Source organism: Pseudophryne corroboree, chromosome 5 (assembly GCF_028390025.1).
Source record: "Pseudophryne corroboree isolate aPseCor3 chromosome 5, aPseCor3.hap2, whole genome shotgun sequence".
NCBI lineage: Eukaryota > Metazoa > Chordata > Amphibia > Anura > Myobatrachidae > Pseudophryne > Pseudophryne corroboree.
Genome location: NC_086448.1, coordinates 690,209,642 through 690,232,906, shown reverse-complemented (window position 1 = coordinate 690,232,906; position 23,265 = coordinate 690,209,642). Strand labels below are relative to the sequence as shown.

At 46.4% G+C, this 23,265-nt stretch overlaps 1 long non-coding RNA gene across 1 annotated transcript in view; it reads right to left on the bottom strand.

Moving 5' to 3' along the window:
* The window catches only part of LOC134929335 (uncharacterized), a 52,834-nt gene extending 34,721 nt beyond the window's left edge, over positions 1-18,113 (bottom strand). The window contains exons 1-2 of the long non-coding RNA XR_010178485.1: positions 17,999-18,113; positions 6,821-6,885 (exon numbers count right to left, since the gene is read on the bottom strand). This is a non-coding gene — a long non-coding RNA (uncharacterized LOC134929335). The remainder of the gene's footprint in view (positions 1-6,820; positions 6,886-17,998) is intronic.
* Between the last annotated feature and the right edge of the window lie 5,152 nt (positions 18,114-23,265).

Below are 23,265 nucleotides of genomic sequence, written 5' to 3'. Positions count from 1 at the left end.
AGCATCCTTGATGTCCCGAGACATCATGTAGTCCCCTTCTTCCAGGTTCGCAATCACTGCTCTGAGTGACTCAATCTTGAATTTGAACCTCTGTATGTAAGTGTTCAAAGATTTTAGATTTAGAATCGGTCTCACCGAGCCGTCCGGCTTCGGTACCACAACAGTGTGGAATAATACCCCGTTCCCTGTTGCAGGAGGGGTATCTTGATTATCACCTGCTGGGAATACAGCTTGTGAATGGCTTCCAAAACTGTCTCCCTGTCAGAAGGAGACATCGGTAAAGCCGACTTTAGGAAACGGCGAGGGGGAGACGTCTCGAATTCTAATTTGTACCCCTGAGATATCACCTGAAGGATCCAGGGGTCTACTTGCGAGTGAGCCCACTGCGCGCTGAAATTCATTGAGACGGGCCCCCCACCGTGCCTGATTCTGCTTGTAAAGTCCCAGCGTATACTGAGGGCTTGGCAGAGGCGGGAGAGGGTTTCTGTTCCTGGGAACTGGCTGATTTCTGCAGCCTTTTTCCTCTCCCTCTGTCACGGGGCAGAAATGAGGAACCTTTTGCCCGCTTATCCACGAAAAGACTGCGCCTGATAATACGGCGTCTTCTCATGTTGAGAGGCGACCTGGGGTACAAACGTGGATTTCCCAGCTGTTGCCGTGGCCACCAGGTCTGAAAGACCGACCCCAAATAACTCCTCCCCTTAATAAGGCAATACTTCCAAATGCCGTTTGGAATACGCATCACCTGACCACTGACGTGTCCATAACCCTCTACTGGTAGAAATGGACAACGCACTTAGACTTGATGCCAGTCGGCAAATATTCCGCTGTGCATCACGCATATATAGAAATGCATCTTTCAAATGCTCTATAGGCAAAAATATACTGTCCCTATCTAGGGTATCAATATTTTCAGTCAGGGAATCCGACCACGCCAAGCACATCCAGGCTGAGGCGATTTCTGGTCGCAGTATAACACCAGTATGTGTGTAAATACATTTTAGGATACCCTCCTGCTTTCTATCAGCAGGATCCTTAAGGGCGGCCATCTCAGGAGAGGATAGAGCCCTTACAAGCGTGTGAGCGCTTTATCCACCCTAGGGGGTGTTTCCCAACGCACCCTAACCTCTGGCGGGAAAGGATATAATGCCAATAACATTTTAGAAATTATCAGTTGTTATCGGGGGAAACCCACGCATCATCACACACCTCATTTAATTTCTCAGATTCAGGAAAACTACAGGTAGTTTTTCCTCACCGAACATAATACCCCTTTTTTTTTGGTGGTACTCGTATTATCAGAAATGTGTAAAACATTTTTCATTGCCTCAATCATGTAACGTGTGGCCCTACTGGAAGTCACATTTGTCTCTTCACCGTCGACACTGGAGTCAGTATCCGTGTCGGCGTCTATATCTGCCATCTGAGGTAACGGGCGCTTTAGAGCCCCTGACGGCCTATGAGACGTCTGGACAGGCACAAGCTGAGTAGCCGGCTGTCTCATGTCAACCACTGTCTTTTATACAGAGCTGACACTGTCACGTAATTTCTTCCAACAGTTCATCCACTCAGGTGTCGACCTCCTAGGGGGTGACATCACTATTACAGGCAATCTGCTCCGTCTCCACATCATTTTTCTCCTCATACATGTCGACACAAAAGTACCGACATACAGCACACACACAGGGAATGCTCTGATAGAGGACAGGACCCCACTAGCCCTTTGGGGAGACAGAGGGAGAGTTTGCCAGCACACACCAGAGCGCTATATATATACAGGGATAACCTTATATAAGTGTTTTTCCCCTTATAGCTGCTGTATAGTTAATACTGCGCCTAATTTGTGCCCCCCTCTCTTTTTTAACCCTTTCTGTAGTGTAGTGACTGCAGGGGAGAGCCAGGGAGCTTCCCTCAAACGGAGCTGTGAGGGAAAATGGCGCCAGTGTGCTGAGGAGATAGGCTCCGCCCCCTTATCGGCGGCCTTATCTCCCGTTTTTTTATGTATTTTGGCAGGGGTTAAATGCATCCATATAGCCCAGGAGCTATATGTGATGCATTTTTTGCCATCCAAGGTGTTTATTATTGCGTCTCAGGGCGCCCCCCCCAGCGCCCTGCACCCTCAGTGACCGGAGTGTGAAGTGTGCTGAGAGCAATGGCGCACAGCTGCAGTGCTGTGCGCTACCTTGTTGAAGACAGGACGTCTTCTGCCGCCGATTTTCCGGACCTCTTCTGCCTTCTGGCTCTGTAAGGGGGCCGGCGGCGCGGCTCTGGGACCCATCCAAGCTGGGCCTGTGATCGTCCCTCTGGAGCTAATGTCCAGTAGCCTAAGAAGCCCAATCCACTCTGCACGCAGGTGAGTTCGCTTCTTCTCCCCTTAGTCCCTCGATGCAGTGAGCCTGTTGCCAGCAGGTCTCACTGAAAATAAAAAACCTAAACTAAAACTTTCACTAAGAAGCTCAGGAGAGCCCCTAGTGTGCACCCTTCTCGTTCGGGCACAGAGATCTAACTGAGGCTTGGAGGAGGGTCATAGGGGGAGGAGCCAGTGCACACCAGATAGTCCTAAAGCTTTCTTTAGATGTGCCCAGTCTCCTGCAGAGCCGCTATTCCCCATGGTCCTTACTGAGTCCCCAGCATCCACTTAGGACGTTAGAGAAATGATGCTACACTGCTGTGTCCCTTATTCACATTACACCAGACAGTAGAGCCAATTCACGTTTTGCCACGCAGAGCCCACTGCGCTGCGACACCGGTTGAACCCGTGTTTAGCACAGGTCACTGCGGGCCTCTGGCTTATGCACTTTGTGATATGATAGTAGTTTCTGCCACTATCACAGGGGGTGGCCAGCCAGTCAGAAGCAAAGAGCCAGAAAAGACCTGTAGTCAAGAGCAAGATATGAGGGTGTGGCCTAGTTGTCACAAAGCCACACCCCATTTTTGTGTGCACACCTTTCGGTATGACGTTTGTAGAAGTATGACCTCATATCATAACCCCGTTTTTCGTTATGTTGTACAGTGCCAGATACATATAATGCCCCAGTACAGTGCCCATACAATAAAAACACCAAAAAATGGGTGCCTCCACAGTGCCAGATACATATATGCCCCCACAGTGCCAGATACATATATGCCCCCAGTGCCAGATACACATTTCCCCAGTGCCAGATACATATGTCCCCACAGTGCGAGCTATGCCCCACAGTGCCAGATACACGTCCCCACAGTGCCAGACACACATGTCCCCACAGTGACAGATATGCCCCCAGTGCCTGCTATTCTCCCAGTGCCTGCTGTGCCCCCAGTGCCAGATATGCCCCCAGTGCAGATACACATGTCCCCACAGTGCCTGCTATGCCCCCAGTGCCAGATAGACATGTCCCCATAGTGCTAGATATGCCCCCAGTGCCAGATATGCCCCCCAGTGCCAGATACACATGTCCCCACAGTGCCTGCTATGCCCCCAGTGCCTGCTATGCCCTCAGTACCAGATACACATGTCCCCACAGTGCCTGCTATGCTCCCAGTGCCAGATATGCTCTCATTGCCTGCTATGCTCCCAGTGCCAGATATGCCCCCAGTGCCAGATATGCCCCCAGTGCCTGCTATGCCCCCAGTGCCCAATATGCCCCTAGTGCCAGATAAGGCCCAGTGCCTGCTATGCCCCCAGTGCCTGCTATGCTCCCAGTACCAGATATGCCCCCAGTGCAGATACACATGGCCCCACAGTGCTCACCAGCCACCGCCCCCCCCTGCTCCCCTCCATTCTGCTCCCCTCCCCGCTCACCGCGCTGCTGCTGCTTCTGCTCTCTTCTGCGGCGGTGTCCCTCTTGAATTAGGCACCGATCTGTGAGCCAATCAAAGCTTGCGGTCTGGCAGCCAATCAGGAGCCTTAGCTGCCGGTCCGCAAGCTCTGATTGGCTCACGGGCTGGTGCCGAATTGCATCGAGACACCGCCGCCGGAGAGGCGTGTGTGTGTCTGGGGCTGGGGGCAGCGGTGGCCAGGAGCCAGCCGAGCCACATGCGGCGGATGAAAGAGCCGCATGCGGCTCGAGAGCCACGGGTTGGCCACCGCTGCACTAACATATCAGTTCAGTACAGGGGGGCAACATTAGTGTGCCTGGCTCAACATTCAATGCACAAAGCGAAAATTTGTACTGCAAAATGAGATATCCAAATGAACTTAGCGGCTATTCATAAAACAGTGAAAAGAGTGGAAAAGTGAGCCAGTGGAGAAGTTGCCAATGGCAACCAATCAGCATTGACGTATCATTTATCAAATGAATTCTATAAAATTATAAGTAGCAGCTGATTGGTTGCCATGGGCAACTTCTCCACTGGCTCATTACTCCACTCTTTTCACTGCTTCATGAATAGACCCCTTCAAGAGGAGACAGCACAAGTACCTAGTTAATTCCTTGTCCACAGAGTCTTTTTGTTCCTGCCAAATTCTGTTGGACACGTTTTATACAATACTGATACCCAAGTAAGAAACTGCATTTACAGGTTTCCATGAAAACAATGTAGTTAAAACTAAAAAATTCTAAATGTGACACGTGAAGGGTAGGCAGTGCAAATATCCCTATCTATTCATTAAAAAAAAAGCATTGTGTATACTAGAAGGCGAAAAGCATTGAAATACTGGAAGTCAGCTCTGCAGTGTATGGTTTCTTTTTTTTCTGATGATCAAAATATTTTATATATTTTTGAGCTGGTCAAGTTTTCCCTCAATACAGTGTTAACTTAATTATAAACCAGTTCCAAACATAAGTCTGTTTATCAAGTAACCATAAAAAGTCCTATTTTCTATTGGCAAAATAGAACATATGTTTCAAGGATATTCATCAAGAAAATGTTATTGGGGTAACTGCACTCACCTGCTAATGATATTGGTAAATAGTGGCTAACCGCATTGCCGCCGACCTGTCGGAGTCCCTACTACTCACGCATGACCTGGCATTGCCGGATCACACAGGATGACTGCACCTGGAAACCCAGTCTCGGGCTTCTACATACAGATTTGTTAAAAGTTAAAAATAAAAAATAATTATAAAAATAGGAAACAAAATTCACTGCATGGGGAAGCTATTGCATGAGAGTCTCTGCAATGACAATGAACAATATCCATCACATCCCGTGGGGCTTTATAAATACAGTACAGAGAATCCCTCAATCCGCTGAAAATGGCTGTTTGGTATAGACCCCCCCATAAAAATTTTGGAATCCGCCGGCCCAATCCGGTCTGAAGATCGACACTGTCTAGGTCGACAATGTTTAGGTTGACCACTATAGGTCGACAGTCACTAGGTCGACAGGGTTGGAAGGTCAACAGAGTTTCTAGGTCGACATGTGCTAGGTCGACAGGTCGAAAGGTCGACATGAGTTTTTCACATTTTTTTTCTTTTTTTGAACTTTTTCATACTTAACGATCCACATGGACTACGACTGGAATAGTAATCTGTGCCGAGCGAAGCGGAGCGAGGCACCTTGCCCGAAGCATGGTGAGCGAAGCGAGCCATGCGAGGGGACACGGTGCTCTAATTGGGGTTCCCGGTCACTCTACGAAGAAACCGACACCAAAAAAAAACTCATGTCGACCTTTTGACCTGTCGACATAGCACATGTCGACCTAGAAACCCTGTCGACCTTCCAACCCTGTCGACCTAGTGACTGTTGACCTATAGTGGTCAACATAAACATTGTCGACCTAGACACTGTTGATCTAATGATCCACACCCAGAAATTTTACTTTACAAACACTTGTTACAAAAAGACCAATATTTTCACATGGTAATAAGTAATAACTTCCCTGATATCTTATTACTGCGCTTGTATAACATTATAAGTTATTCCCACATAAACATTTCCAAAATGACTTATTTCAGTTTTTATTATATCTTTGCTACATAGATATTGATTTTTCAATAAATAAGTAATTTCCAGTAATTTATATAAATGCTGTCTCTTTATTGAGCATTTCTGTCCACGCCTACACTGTTTTATTCTTGCCAAATAATGGAATATAATTGCCAGGACTTTATTTTCAGAATGAAAAGATTTTATGGTAAATAATATATCCTTCCCATGGATTCATTTTTAAGAGGTTTTATTAATATTATTTTAATTTCCCAAACTAGAGGCAGTTTTGATTTCATTTTTATTTTTGTCTTTTAACTTTATGAAATGCACAGACATGGCCCAGTGATCGCTAGCACAGAACAGCAATACTCTGGTCTTTTATGTACATATGAAGGAGTATCTAACAGAATGCTATGAAATGAGCCAGAAAGATTTCACATTTTGTTGGCATCTGTGAGCATCGCAATATGAGAACCATATGACTACGGGCAGATTGGTAGATCAGCTCAAGCATGTGCAGTACATCTTGACCTATGTCTGTTGGATGGATTATTGGGCTTTCTCCTTAATTTGTAGATTAATAGTGAGAACAGTTTTAGAATAACAGATTGACAAATGACAGAAATGTCCATGTGTTTACAGAGGAAAATAAAAGTATTAATTGCTGTCACAGGAGACAGTATTTGTCTTAAACTTTTGAAATTTGCAATACGTCCAACAATTCATCATCACAGTTACAGGTAAACTATACACTTATGTACTGTAGGCTGAATTTGTTTTATTATTATTTTTTTGCAGGTTCTATACAGTATCCTTGGTGCTGTACAGTGAATATATATCATAACAGTGAAACTTGACATATTCTACATATAATAAATGTAAGTTGGCATATCATAGCAACAACAAAGAGCAGAAAACCAACATACAAGGTAGGACATGGTAAAGAGACATGGGTAAGGTAACTCACCGTATCTAGACAGGCAAGTGGAGGGGAGTCACATGTATGGGAAGAGTGTTCAGCAATCAGTGAGCCTGTAAGGTAATCATACAGTGTCAGAGTTGCTGAATGGGACTAGGAGACAAGGGGCACAGGTGTCATGGAAAGTGATAGGTAGGTTCAAACATGAGGAAAGAGGGCGCTGCCCATGAAAGATCTCATACTAAGGGGACTCCAAAACCTAAATTACCATGAGCAGACCAGCCACTTAAAAATACATCAGCTGTGGCCTATAAGCTAAGTTAGGCCACAGCTGATGCATACTAATGTAGGTCAGACTAAGTATACCTGTATTGGTGGCACAGTGGAAAGTCAGTTGTACAAATCATGTTTGTAGTATTTGTATGGTATAAGTGAAGTGTATAATAGCAGATCACCTAAATAATTATTTTTGCTCAGTATTTACTACAGAAGGAGTAGGGAAGAGGCCACAGTTAAGTTGCAAGGACATTCATAAAAATAAGGTAGATGAAACTACATTTACAGAGGAGAAGGTCCTAACTGAACTTTCAAAACTAAAAGTGGATAAATCAATGGGGCCAGATGGGATATACCCAAGGAAACTAAAATAGCTAAAAGATGTGCTGATGGCACCATTAACAGAATTACTTAACCAGTCAGTAAATACAGGTGCCATTACAGTGGACTGGAAAAGAGCGAATGTAGTTCCACTGTACAAAAGTGGAAGCAAGGAAGAAGCAAGTAACTACAGACCAGTAACCCTTACATCAGTAGTAGGGAAAGTAATGGAAAAACTATTAAAACAAAGAGTTGTGGAATATCTTAAATCAAACATCTTACAGGATCCAAAACAGCATGGATTTACTGGTGGGAGATCATGCCAAACAAATCTTATTGACTTTTTTTGACTCTGTGATGAAAATAATAGATCAAGGGGGAGCTGTAGATGTAGCAGATATAGACTTTAGTAAGGCATTTGACACTGCCCCAAATTGCAGACTGCTAAATAAACTTGAAAGCATTGGGGTGGATTATAAAACAGTTAAATGGATACGAACCCGGTTGCAGGATAGGAAACAGTTGTAGTAAATGGAGTGCAATCTGTTAGGCGCCGGGGTCCGCTCGTCGGTGCGGCCCGGCGCCTAGCAACCAGGGACGCCGTGCGCGTACAGCCGCCGGCTCCCTGGCAACGCTAGACGCCGGGTGCACGGAGCCGCTCTGACCTTAGCAACGGGGACGCCACGTTCGGCCGCGTTCCCCGTTGCTGGGTCTGTTCTAATTATATTTTGGTGTGCTGGCCGTGCAGCATGCAAGCTGCACGGCATTACCTGAGATTACCTTGTCTGGATCCTGATTGGAGGGTTCCTGAATAAAGGCACTCTCAGGACTTCTTACAGACGCCGGTGATAGCTTCCTGTTTGCCTGTGTCAGCTACAGAGAGTTTCCAGTCCTGCTCAATCCGGTTGTTCCTGTCCTCAGTGATCCTGTACTCGGAAGTTTGTCATCTATTCCTGGAGTCTGACCGAGCACCTTTAACATCCTGTGGTGTTCGTGAGTCGCGGCGCAGCCGTGTGTTGCGGCTTGTCCGCTTACTGTTTATTATTTAGTTTATTTGTGTTCTGGAGCTTTTGCGGAGGATTCCGCTCCCACAGATCCACTCTGGTATCCAGCGGTGCTGGATAGGAGTAACGGATCAGTGGATCTTTGGTTGTCCTTTTCCCTGGCGGCTAGTCCGCACATACCTTTGGTTTAAGTTAGTTAGCTTGTAACCCCTGGCCTGGTTGCTTAGTCAGAGGGCCCCTTGTTATCACCCTGTCTCGGATTTCCCTTTGTCTCCCATTAAGACCTGCGGGGGCATCGGGGTTGGGCAGACATAATCCGCCCTTCGAACGCGGCTGCCATGGGCTCAAGCAACCATAGTCTCGCAGGGGATTTCTGATAACACGGGCGAGACAACGGAGTTAGGGCGCCAGGGGTTACTAGGCTCTCCTGCTCCCACAACCAGCATATCTTCCCAGTACTCAGACCTCTGCCATAAGATCACCTCTGGTCTGGAGTACGGGAATCATAACATTATCACCGGCCAGACAAAAGAAAAATTTTTTTTAAATTAACAGGAGTTAATCTTTTTTTTCACTTATTCAGTTGGGAGATTTTGTCGGCCTCATGAATCCCGCCGGTGTTGGGCCAAATCCTGGCCAGCTTCTAGTTAGTCAGATTCAAGAACTTACTCAGATGGTTCAGGATCTGTCCCTCCGGGTGAGGTCACAGGAAGATCTGTTACAGACTTCCCCGAGGGTCATCCCTGAACCAAAAATGCATCTGCCTGACCGTTTTTCTGGGGATAGAAAACAGTTTTTTAATTTTAAAGAGTCTTGTAAACTTTATTTTCGTTTAAGACCAGTCTCCTCAGGTACGGAGGCTCAGCGGGTTGGAATTATTATTTCTCTGCTTCAGGGGGATCCTCAGACCTGGGCTTTTGATTTAAAGACAGACGATCCGGCCTTATCGTCTGTAGACGCCTTTTTAAAATCTTTAGGGCTATTGTATGACGACCCTGATAGAGAGGCGTCCGCTGAGAGTCAGTTGCGTGCTCTTAGACAGGCTAGGAATCCCGCAGAGAGTTATTGTACGGAGTTTCGCCGTTGGTCGAACGACTGTGGATGGAATGACCCAGCCCTACGCAGTCAGTTTCGCCTCGGCTTATCTGAATCTATAAAAGACAGTCTCCTTCAGTATCCCGCTCCTGAGACTCTCGATAAACTCATGGAGCTCTCTATTAAGATAGATCGTCGGCTCAGAGAGCGGAGGGCTGAAAAAGGGGCATCTGTCGGGTCTACTCCTTGTGTTCTTTCCATTCCTGTTGACATGGAGGAGCCTATGCAGATAGGTCTTTCCAAATTGTCTCCTGAAGAAAGAACCAGGAGGCAAAATTCTGGTCTTTGTTTATACTGTGGAGGTAAGGGACATTTTGCCCGTAGTTGTCCGAACAAGTCGGGAAACTTCCTGACCAAGTGAGTTGTGAGGGGGTTCACTTTGGTCTGCAGCTTATCTCCTCAAATAATTCACTGTTAGTTCCTGCTAAAGTTTCCTTTGGCAGCCTCTGTTCCTCGGTCTCTGCTTTTGTGGACAGTGGAGCTGCAGGGAACTTTATGGATTTAACATGGGCCAAGGCCTTAGGTATTCCTCAGTTAACCTTGGGTAGGTGTGTCACCATGCATGGTTTAGATGGGAGTCCCTTGTCCAATGGGGTTATTTCTCTATGCACACCTCCTGTTTTACTCTCGGTAGGAGCTCTGCATTCTGAAAAGATTGAGTTTTTCCTTACCCATTGTCCAGCAGTTCCTGTGGTTCTGGGTCACCCTTGGCTGGCCTTTCATAATCCCATCATTGATTGGCAGTCGGGGGAGATCTTACAATGGGGTACCATCTGTAATAAAGAATGTATTACGCTTCCTATCCGAGTAGCTGCCGCCGTTCCCGCACCCATTCCTGGGGAATACCAGGATTTTGTTGATGTATTTTCCAAGGGCAATGCGGATATTCTGCCTCCCCATAGGCCTTATGATTGTGCCATTGAGCTAATTCCTGGTGCCACGTTGCCTAAAGGAAGGTTATATGCATTGTCTGGTCCTGAAACTGTGGCCATGAATGAGTATGTGAAAGAAAGCCTTGGGAAAGGATTTATCAGGCCATCTAAATCCCCTTTAAGTGCAGGTTTCTTCTTCGTAGAGAAGAAGGATGGTTCACTCAGACCCTGCATTGACTTTAGAGCTTTGAATAAAATCTCAGTAAAGAATACTTACCCTCTGCCGCTGATCTCTGTCCTCTTTGATCAGCTACGTTCGGCTGTGATTTTTTCTAAGATTGACCTGAGAGGAGCATATAACCTCATCAGAATCAAGTCAGGGGATGAGTGGAAAACGGCATTCAGTACTCAGTCAGGCCACTATGAGTATCTGGTTATGCCATTTGGCCTGTCTAACGCTCCGGCAGTTTTCCAGGATCTCATTAACGATGTGCTCCGTGAATTTCTTGGAAGATTCGTTGTAGTCTACTTAGACGATATTTTTATATATTCTGACTCTGTAGAACAACATGTTACCCAGGTGCGTCAGGTTCTAAAGAAATTACGTGAAAATCACCTATATGCCAAGCTGGAGAAGTGTGAATTTCATGTCACGGAGGTATCCTTTTTAGGGTACATTATTTCCCCTCGGGGATTCCGTATGGAACCAAAGAAGCTCCAAGCCATCCTTAGTTGGGCGCAACCCACCAACTTAAAAGCAATTCAGCGCTTTTTAGGGTTTGCGAACTACTATAGAAGATTTATTCACTCTTTCTCTGACCTAGTTGCTCCCATTGTGGCACTGACTAAGAAGGGAGCAGATCCTACCAATTGGTCACGTGAAGCTGAGTTATCTTTTCAGGCCTTGAAACAAGCCTTTGTCTCAGCCCCTGTCCTTAGACATCCCAACCCAGAATTGCCTTTCATGGTTGAGGTTGATGCCTCGGAGGTTGGAGTAGGGGCTATCCTTTCTCAGAAGGATCCGGATTCCCTTGAATTACATCCTTGTGCCTTTATGTCCAGGAAATTCTCATCTGCAGAATCCAACTACGATGTTGGTAACCGGGAATTGATGGCTATTAAATGGGCTTTCGAGGAGTGGAGGCATTGGCTTGAAGGAGCGACTCATACCATTTCAGTTTTGACTGATCACAAAAATCTTCAATACATTGAATCAGCTAAACGACTGAATGCCCGGCAGGCTCGTTGGGCTTTATTTTTTACTCGTTTCAAATTTATTATCACCTTCAGGCCAGGTTCCAAGAATACTAAGGCAGATGCCCTGTCACGCAGTTTTCTTCCAGTTCAAGACAACAGTCCTGTTACTCCCATACTTCCGTCTTCAGTCATTCGGGCAGGCCTCACACAGGATGTATTTACCCAGTTAAAGCTGCTTCAACATCAAGCTCCTGGAAATACTCCTGCTGGTCGTCTTTTTGTCCCTGAGTTTTTGAGAGCAACTGTTTTGACGGAGTTTCATGATAGCAAAGTTGCCGGGCATCCGGGAATCGCTAAGACTTTGGAATTAGTCTCCCGCTCAGTATGGTGGCCTGGTCTTTCCAAAGACATTAAAGAGTTTGTTTTTTCGTGTCAGGTCTGTGCACAGCATAAAGTTCCCCGTTCTTTGCCTATAGGTCAACTTATGCCCTTGAATGTTCCTCTTAGGCCATGGTCGCATATCTCCATGGATTTTGTGGTGGACCTCCCTCTGTCAGCCGGATGCCGAGTCATATGGGTGGTAGTGGACCGTTTTAGCAAAATGGCCCATTTCATTGCTCTTCCCCGATTGCCATCTGCCCAGGGATTGGCAGTCTTGTTCCTCCGCCATGTTTTCAGACTCCATGGCTTACCCACTGATATTGTTTCTGATCGGGGTCCACAATTCATTGCACAATTTTGGAAGTCTTTTTGTGCTTCGTTAAAGATGAAATTATCTTTAACGTCCGGCTATCATCCCCAGTCCAATGGGCAGACTGAGCGAGTTAACCAATCTCTAAAACAATATTTGCGTTTGTACTCGGCCAAACTCCAAAATGACTGGTCTGAGTTTCTTCCATTGGCGGAGTTTGCTTATAATAATGCCTGTCATTCCTCCACCAATGTGTCTCCATTTTTTGCAGTTTTTGGTTTTCACCCCAGAGCTAATTCATTTTTTCAACATTCCTCTGTCTCCTCTCTGGCCCTGACCTCTCATCTTAAACTTATTTGGAGAAAAGTGCACCTGGCTCTCAGAAAAGCAGCATTCCGGGAAAAAAAATTTTCTGACAGGCTCCGGCGGCCGTGCACTTTTAAAGTAGGAGACAGGGTGTGGTTGTCGACTCGCAACATTAAACTTCGACAAACCTCAGCCAGATTGGGTCCTAGATTTATTGGACCATTTCACATTATCAAAAAAGTCAATCCAGTTGCTTTCCGGTTACGTTTACCAAAAACTTTGCGGATCGGAAATACCTTCCATTGCTCATTGCTGAAACCATATGTTTCGTCTAGTAGATTTCCTCGTAAAATATCTCAGGGGAGATCACCAATAAATGTACAGGGTCAGCAGGAGTTCTTGGTGGAGAAGGTTCTCGATTCCAAGTTGTCCCGGGGTCGGCTTTATTTTTTGGTACATTGGAGAGGTTATGGGCCAGAGGAAAGGTCTTGGGTCCTGGATGAGGATCTTCATGCCCCGAGGCTCAAAAGGGCATTTTTTCGAGAATTTCCTCAGAAACCTGGCTTTAGGGGTTCCTTGACCCCTCCTCAAGGGGGGGGTACTGTTAGGCGCCGGGGTCCGCTCGTCGGTGCGGCCCGGCGCCTAGCAACCAGGGACGCCGTGCGCGTACAGCCGCCGGCTCCCTGGCAACGCTAGACGCCGGGCGCACGGAGCCGCTCTGACCTTAGCAACGGGGACGCCACGTTCGGCCGCGTTCCCCGTTGCTGGGTCTGTTCTAATTATATTTTGGTGTGCTGGCCGTGCAGCATGCAAGCTGCACGGCATTACCTGAGATTACCTTGTCTGGATCCTGATTGGAGGGTTCCTGAATAAAGGCACTCTCAGGACTTCTTACAGACGCCGGTGATAGCTTCCTGTTTGCCTGTGTCAGCTACAGAGAGTTTCCAGTCCTGCTCAATCCGGTTGTTCCTGTCCTCAGTGATCCTGTACTCGGAAGTTTGTCATCTATTCCTGGAGTCTGACCGAGCACCTTTAACATCCTGTGGTGTTCGTGAGTCGCGGCGCAGCCGTGTGTTGCGGCTTGTCCGCTTACTGTTTATTATTTAGTTTATTTGTGTTCTGGAGCTTTTGCGGAGGATTCCGCTCCCACAGATCCACTCTGGTATCCAGCGGTGCTGGATAGGAGTAACGGATCAGTGGATCTTTGGTTGTCCTTTTCCCTGGCGGCTAGTCCGCACATACCTTTGGTTTAAGTTAGTTAGCTTGTAACCCCTGGCCTGGTTGCTTAGTCAGAGGGCCCCTTGTTATCACCCTGTCTTGGATTTCCCTTTGTCTCCCATTAAGACCTGCGGGGGCATCGGGGTTGGGCAGACATAATCCGCCCTTCGAACGCGGCTGCCATGGGCTCAAGCAACCATAGTCTCGCAGGGGATTTCTGATAACACGGGCGAGACAACGGAGTTAGGGCGCCAGGGGTTACTAGGCTCTCCTGCTCCCACAACCAGCATATCTTCCCAGTACTCAGACCTCTGCCATAAGATCACCTCTGGTCTGGAGTACGTGAATCATAACAAATCTATGGAGGGAAATGTTACCAGTTGAGTACCCCAGGGATCTGTACTTAGGGGGTAATTCCAAGTTGATCGCAGCAGGATTTTTTTTAGCAGTTGGGCAAAACCATGTGCACTGCAGGGGAGGCAGATATAACATGTGCAGAGAGAGTTAGATTTGGGTGGGTTATTTTATTTCTGTGCAGGGTAAATACTGGCTGCTTTATTTTTACACTGCAAATTAGATTGCAGATTGAACACACCACACCCAAATCTAACTCTCTCTGCACATGTTATATCTGCCTCCCCTGCAGTGCACATGGTTTTGCCCAACTGCTAAAAAAAATCCTGCTGCGATCAACTTGGAATTGCTACCTTAGACCAGTTCTCTTTAATATCTTTGCTGGTGACATTGTAAATGGTATTGAAGGGAAAGTATGCATGTTTGCAGATGATACAAAGATTTGCTACAGGGTAGACACACCGGGAGGGGTAAAACAAATGATTGATGACCTAGCTAGGCTTGAGAAATGGTCAAGAATGTGGCAACTACAGTTTAATGCAAAAAAATGCACAATCATGCACTTGGGTCTCAAAAACCCAAAGACTGAATATAGAATCAAGGGTACTATAATGGAAACTACTGAGGAGGAAAGGAATTTAGGAGTCACTATTTCAAGTGACTTAAAGGTAGGATAGCAATGAGAAAGGCAAGTCAGCAATGAGGCAAGCAACAAAGCAATGAGAAAGGCAAGTCGGATGCTTAGTTGCATAGCGAGAGGAATCAGTAGCAGGAAAAAAAAAGTAATAATGCCACTGTATAGGCCATTAGTACGGCCTCATCTGGAATTCTGTGTCCAGTTCTGGAGACCATATCTTCAGAAGGATATAAATACATTAGAGAGTGTACAAAGAAGGGCAACTAAAATGGTGCACGGCCTACATCACAAAACTTACCCAGAAAGGATTAAAGATCTTAACATGTATAGTTTGGAGGAGAGAAGGGAAAGGGGGGACATGATAGAAACTTTCAAATATACCAAGGGTTTTAACAAAGTTCAGGAGGGAAACATTCTTCAAAGGAAAAGAAGTATTAGAACTCGAGCACATACACTGAGACTGGAGGGAAGCAGATTCAGGGGAAATTTAAGGAAAAATTACTTCACAGAAAGGGTAGTAGACAAGTGGAATAGCCTCTCATCAGAGGTAGTAGAGGCTAAGACTGTAGAGCAATTGAGATAGGCATATGAATATCCTTACAAAGAATTAAGGTTCAAAAAGGGTGAGATTACTTAAAGGATAAAAAAAGGGGCAGACTAAATGGGCCAATTGGTTCTTATCTGCCACCAAATTCTATGTTTCTATGAAGTGGAAGTTCTACTAAGGGTAAATCCATCTCCACATCATGTAGATATAGAGAGTAAAGTAAACATATATACAGAGAATTTGATGGCAGATAAGAACCACTCGACCCATCTAGTCTGGCCCTTTTTTTAACCTTTGGGTAACCTAGACCCTATTTGATCTTTTTTTCTTTGTAAGGATACTCTAATGCCAATCCCATGCATGTTTAAATTGCTCTACTGACTTAGCCTCAACCACCACTGATGGTATGCTGTGACTTTTGGCTGGGGAATATAGGTGCAGATCAGAGGCTGTAATGCTGCCAAAACATGGTTGAGGTACTGAGAAAAGGTGGATTGTGATATCCCTAGCACTCTACCAGTAACAAACTGAAAATTGAAAGAACCCAGAAAATGCAACACACTCAGATGCTTATGCAGACCTGAAACAGAGCATGAGCATGTTGTCTCAGGGTCTAAGTCTAGTTTGACTTGGTCATACAGATGGAATATGTTGTTACGACTGAGCTGGAACATTGGTATGACTTCACCATCAGATAATGCGTTCAGGTTCAAATGCCCCTAAAAACCATGGCCTGCACAGCTTCTGTTGTATCTGCATAACCTGCTGAACCTGCTCAGTTTCTTGCCCCTGGGTCCTTTCAGCCTGGTGGTAGAGGCTCTGATACCCCAGCCATGTGCTCTGGAGAGCTGTTGTAGTGAACTCAGCCATTGTTCAAACACACACAAATGTATGCAGCTGATTGGCCCCTTTTATAGCAATCATACTTGTGTGCAAAGTCAATTCAAGTTGAAACACATTGCTGATGGGGTGGCACTTGATATACCGGCTGTCTGGATCCTGACGCCCACCATACCGACCCCGGAATCCCGACCGCCAGTATACTGGCAAGTATTCTCCCTCTTGGGGTGTCCATGACACCCCTGGAGGGAGAATAAATAGCATGGCGCACTTAATGCGCCACCGTGCCCGCAGCGAGCCCATGAGGGGCTCTTTTGTGCTTGCCCCACTGCCAGCATTCCGGCGGTCAGGATCCCAGTGCTGGTATGCTGGGCGTCGGGATCCCAAGCGCCAGGGAAACATACTACACCCTGCTGATGAGGTGGTCTTTTTGAAACTTCTATTTTGACCCGAGTTTGCATCATTCTTGGGTGTGTTTGCAAACACAATTCTTGGTAAATTTCCATGTTGTGTTGGAAAGTACTTGCGAGTTTGGCTGATGGTTTATTGAATCATGGGCCTAATTCAGATCTGATCACAGCAGCAATTTTGTTAGCTAATGGGCAAAAGCATGTATACTGCAGTGGCGTGCGGTGAGCTCAGTGGCTGGTGAGGCACTGCAGCCTTAATGTCAGCTGTGTCCTGCCGATGCCCGCCACCGCACCCAAGCCAATGCCTGTTACCACCGCTGTCCCTGGGTCAGTGAGAGACAAAGAAAGGCAGAGGGCGATTCCAGGGAGAAGCAGTGGGTGACAGCAGTGGGTGATGCTAGGCAGAGGGTGACAGGGAGAGGGTGTTGCCAGTGAGAGGGTGATAGCAGTGGGTGACACCAGGGAAAGGATGACAGCAGTTTGTAACAGGGAGAGGGTGACAGCAGTGGGTGACGCCAGGGAGAGGATGATGCCAGGGAGCTGGTGACAGCAAGAGGGTCACAGGGAGAGGGTGAGAGCAGTCTGTGCAAGCTGTGGGTCAATGGGAGAGGGTGACAGGAAGAGGTTGATGCCAGGGAGTTGGTGACAGGAAGAGGGGGAGAGGGCGACTGCAGTCGGTGCCAGCTGTGGGCAACGGGGAGAGGGTGACAAGGAGAGGTTGACGCCAGGTAGAGGGGGACAGTGAAAGGGTAGAGCAGTGTGTGCCAGCTGTGGGTAAGTACAGGGAGAGGGTGACAGCAGTCGTTGACAGCTGCGGGTGACGGGAAGAGGGTGACGCCAGGGCGAGGATGGCAGGGAGATAGTGACAGCAGTCGGGGCCAGCTGTGGCTGACGGGGAGAGGGTGACAGCAGTCAGTGCCAGCTGTGGGTGATGTCGAGAGGGTGAAGCCAGGGAGAGGGTGACAGTGAGAGGGTACCAGCAGTCGGTGACAGCTGTGGGTTACAGCAGTCGGTGACAGGAAGAGGGTGACGCCAGGGAGAGGGTGACAGTGAGAGGGTACCAGCAGTTGGTGCCAGCTGTGGGTTACAGCAGTCGGTGACAGTGAGAGGGTGACAGGAAGAGGGTGACGCCAGGGAGAGCACATTACTGTCCCATCTACCAGCAGTATAGAATACAACATAAGGAGTACAGCCTGAGCCTTGGGTCCCTGATAAAGCAAGGGTGAGCTCAGCCCATTACAAACTAAAGTACTCGCCACTCTCCCCCCGCCGCAGGCCCCGCTGCACATAGGCGTGCGCAGCACATTTTATTAGGGGGTGCACCGTCGTAGAGGCGTGTCTAGTACCACCTACCTACTGGGCATGTCTTGCAACAACTATCGGGCGTGTCTAGCACCGCCTACTGGGTGTGTCTAGCACCACCTATTGGCATTCTTTTCTATTCAATATGCACCTTACCTGTATGGTGGTTTCTCATAACGGGGAACCTCTGAAGAAATGTATCCTTCCTGGGCAGACAGCGTCTTCAGTCGGTAATCACTATTCATGTAGGAGATCACATGATCCGGAAGATGCCTGTTTGTGTAGGAATATAACCAATGTCATCATCATACAACAGAGGTTCAACCAGACTCGTGTCACCTCCTTCCCTCTGCATCTATCAGCCACACCATTACCCCTTCTCTGCATCTCTCAGCCACACCATCATCTTCGTACTGCGTCATCTCTCAGCCACACCATCATCTCCTCCCTGCGTCGTCTCTCAGCCACGCCATCATCTCCCATCTGAATCTCTCGCAATACCCCTCACTTTGTCTCTCATTCTCCCCACTTCACTCTGTGGCTCTGAGCCTCCCACCCTTCTTCCTGTGCCTCTCAGTCGCCCGCCCTTCACTGTCTCTCAGCCTCATCAGTGGAGTTGGTGGGCCCAGCAGGAGAACACAGGCAGGTGGGCGACCGTTCGCGTGTTGTGACATCATCGGGTCACATCGCACAGTACATTGAGGCGGAGGAATAGTATGGGGCAGTGGGCAGGATGGGAGTAGTGGTGCATAGCAGGGGGGCAGGATGGGAGCAGTGGTGCATAGCAGGGGGATAGGAGGGGAGTAGTGGTGTGGAGCAGGGGGGCAGGATGGGAGCATTGATGCAGAGCGGGGGGCAGGATAGGAGCAGTGGTGCTGAGTTGGGGGGGAAAGCAGGGGGAGTAGTGGTGCAGAGCAGGGGGGCAGGATGGGAGTAGTGGTGCATAGTAGGGGGGTAGGATGGTAGTAGTGGTGCATAGCAGGGGGGTAGGATGGGAGTAGTGGTGCATAGCTGGGGGTAGAATGGGAGTAGTGGTGTGGAGCAGCAGGGGCAGGATGGGAGTAACGGTGCTGAGTTGGAGGGGGGGTGTGAGGGGGGTTGGGCAGGATGGAAGCAGTGCTGGGAAGGAGCGGCCAGTTAAGCATGTCACCTCACCTGTAGCTCCCGGCCGCGATCTCTCCCTCCGTCCTATTTACAAGCTGCTCCCCTCTTCTCTGGCTGCCTCACACCAGGCAGACGAGGAGTCCGTGTGTCAGGCGGGCGGAGGAGTCCGTGCACCGGGTGGTTGGGCGGCCGGGCGGAGGAGTCCGTGCGCTGGGCGGGCGGCCGGGGGAGTCCATGTGCCGGGTGGGCGGGCAGGCCAGCGGGCGGGCGAGGAATATTCCAGTGTAAAGGGTATCGCGGCTCCTATCTCCCCTCTGCCTCTGGCCGGACTGCATTACACTGGGAGGGGTGTAGGCCACCGCACATGTAATAGGCCACCGCACATGTAGATGACAAGTATTAAAAAATACATGCTGTGTTTCTTCGTCGTCGTCCCCCCTCCATCCCCGCGACTGGCCAATGACATCAGTGTTAGTGACAGGAGGTGTGCTTTCATTTAGGCTGAAAGCACGCCTCCTGTCAAAGAGGCACTTATAGTAAGTGCCACTTCGGATGATTTTTTTAATGGCCTTTCACTGCCCAAAGCTTAGCCCCGCCCCCTGCTTCCGGCCATTTCCCATGGATAGCGGGAGGCACTGACAAGTAAAAAAGATTAAAATAATGTAAAGGCTAAAGCAGATAGTTATGACACAGAATATGTGTCATAAGTATCTTCTTTACATTATTTTAATCATTAATGACAGGGGAGGCACTGCCTCCCCTGACTGCATGTCCCTGGTATACTGCGGGGGGCAGATATAACATGTGCAGAGAGTTAGATTTGGGTGGGTTATATTGTTTCAGGGCTGGGTAAATACTGGCTGCTTTATTTTTACACTGCAATTTAGATTTCAGTTTGAACATACCCCACCCAAATCTAAATATCTCTGCACATGTTATATCTGCCCCCCCTGCAGTGCACATGGCTTTGCCCATTAGCTATCAAATTTGCTGCTGAGATCAGATCTGATGTGGCCCCATATTTGCATGATAGGTGTAGTGATCCTGTGTGACCCGGCAATGCCAGGTGACGCAGGATCAATAAGGACTCTGACAACTCTTTCTTTTCCACCTAGTAGATCTTTTTTTGCCTATCTTGATTTAAGCTGTTTTGTATAACCTTTTTTCGGTAATTAATTTCTCTTTTTGATGACTAAAATTCACCGCGCCTACGGTATGTTTAAAAAAACAACAACACATTAATAATACTTATGTCCATTAGCACTAAATATAAATATAATGGGGGTAATTCTGAGTTGATCGCAGCAGCAAGAAAGTTAGCAATTGGGCAAAACCATGGGGGTAATTCCAAGTTGATCGCAGCAGGATTTTTGATAGCAATTGGGCAAAACCATGTGCACTGCAGGGGGGGCAGATATAACATGTGCAGAAAGAGTTAGATTTGGGTGGGTTATATTGTTTCTGTGCAGGGTAAATACTGGCTGCTTTATTTTTACACTGCAAATTAGATTGCAGATTGAACACACCCCACCCAAATCTAACTCTCTCTGCACATGTTATATCTGCCTCCCCTGCACTGCACATGGTTTTGCCCAGTTGCTACCAAAAATCCTGCTGCGATCAACTTGGAATTACCCCCCATGTGCAGTGCAGGGGGGCAGATATAACATTTGCAGAGAGAGTTAGATTTGGGTGGGTTATTTTATTTCTGTGCAGGGTCAATACTGGCTGCTTTATTTTTACACTGCAAATTAGATTGCAGATTGAACACACCACACCCAAATCTAACTCTCTCTGCAAATGTTATATCTGCCCCCCTGCAGTGCACATGGTTTTGTCCAATTGCTAAAAAATGTCCTGCTGCGATCAACTTGGAATTACCCCCAATATAAATATGTCAGGCTATACTTTTTGCATCCAGTTGTTATATAATATTTATAAATAGTGTATTGGATTCCCTCCTATTCACCTCTACATATATATATCCCTTTATTAATTTAGGTTGTAGGCTCTATGACCAGCACTCCCTTACTGTAGATCCATGTACTTACTGTATTTAAGCCCTGACATCGTGATGATTGGTATAACAGTGTAATACATTATTTAAATATGAGCAGGGAATGACTGGAAAATAAGCATTTTACCCATGGTGGCACTGAACATGTTTATACAAATAGATAGTTTTTGGAGAATTTTTTGCCATTTAATTCTACTTGCTCTTTTCTCTCTTTCTCTCAGTTATAACTGTATTTGTGCTACACTTTATATAAATCTTCCCACTTCTCCTTCTCCTTTCTGTTTATGTAGTTGAAATATTTCCTGATGCATTTTGAAATCTGAAATAAGGATTTCCTTATTTGCTGCGGTGGAATGTGCTAATTACTGATACTGTTGTTTGGACCTTTTGAGATTTCCGTACTGCAGATTCAAGTCTTCCTGTAGAAGCTTAAACATTTGGCCTAGTTTTCATACAAAGATCACTATTCATTCAGTACCACATTTGTAACTCAATTCCATATAATCTAATCTCTTTTCTTAGTTTCCGTAGTAGAAGTAAGTGCTTTAATTTTACCAGTGTGATGATTATGGGGGCTTGGAAAGAGACAAAGGCCCTCATTCCGAGTTGTTCGCTCGCTAGCTGCTTTTAGCAGCTTTGCACATGCTAAGTCGCCGCCTACTGGGAGTGAATCTTAGCTTTGCAGAATTGCGAACGAAAGATTCGCATAATTGCAATTAGAAATTTGTTTGCAGTTTGAGTAGCTCGGGACTTACTCTGCCACTGCGATCAGTTCAGTCAGTTTCGTTCCTGGTTTGACGTCACAAACACACCCAGTGTTCGTTCAGACACTCCCCCGTTTCTTCAGACACTCCCACGTTTTTCCCAGAAACGCCAGCGTTTTTTCGCACACTCCCATAAAACGGCCAGTTTCCGCCCAGAAACACCCACTTCCTGTTAATCACACTCCGATCACCAGAACGATGAAAAATCCTCGTTATGCCGTGAGTAAAATACCTAACTTTTGAGTAAAATAACTAAGCGCATGCGCTCTGCGAACCTTGCGCATGCGCAGTAAGCAACTAATCGCAATATAGCGAAACTCGGCAACGAGCGAACAACTCGGAATGAGGGCCAAAGTGGAGAAAGATAAAGTACCAAACAATCAGTTCCTGATGTTTTTCAAACACAGACTGTAAATTGTCAGGAAATGTTTGGTTGGTACTTTATCTCTCTACTGTATCTCTCTCTCCAAGCTTCGATACATCTCCCCCTATGATCTATTATTACTTCATCATACTTCATACACTGTAGTTTTATGAAGGTGGTTAAATAAATAAGGTAACAAGACCTGTCAATGTGTAAATGTATTCAACTTATACTGTAGAGCAATTTAAATATGCTTGGGATAGGCATATGAATATCCTTACAAAGAATTAAGGTGTTGAGATTACCAAAAGGATAAAAAAAGGGGCAGACTAGATGGGCCAAGTGGTTCTTATCTGCCGTCAATTTCTATGTTTCTATACATACAGTATCCAGTATATATAATCAATAGTATGGCCTTAGTTTTGTGGTCAGTATTACAGGTTGAGTCTCCCTTATCCAAAATGCTTGGGACCAGAGGTATTTTGGATATCGGATTTTTCCGTATTTTGGAATAATTGCATACCATAATGAGATATCATGGTGATGGGACCTAAGTCTAAGCACAGAATGCATTTATGTTTCATATACACCTTATACACAGAGCCTGAAGGTAATTTTAGCCATTATTTTTAATAACTTTGTGCATTAAGCAAAGTGTGTGTACATTCACACAATTCATTTATGTTTCATATACACCTTAAACAACTCAGCCTGAAGGTCATTTAATACAATATTTTTAATAACTCTGTGTATTAAACAAAGTTTGTGTACATTGAGCCATTAGAAAACAAAGTTTCACTATCTCACACTCACTCAAAAAATTCCGTATTTCGGAATATACCGTATTTCGGAATATTTGGCTATGGGATACTCAACCTGTATTAGATTTTTGAATTTGCGTGGACATTTGTAAGATTTGCTGGACATTTTGTAATCAATAACAAATGTTAAAAGAGAAAATTGTAGCTTATGTATGTATACAGCAAAGGACCTCTATGAGCTACCTAAATGTTGTTGCACAAAGTGTGGTTAGGCTAAAGAGAACTGAATCCTCATAAAAATAAAATCAAAACAAGACACAATGGCAGAAAAGGTGCGAAAGTGCATTGATAAAGATTTTAATTAACTCATGAACTTTTAATTAAAACTATAACGTGTCAGAAAATGAATAATG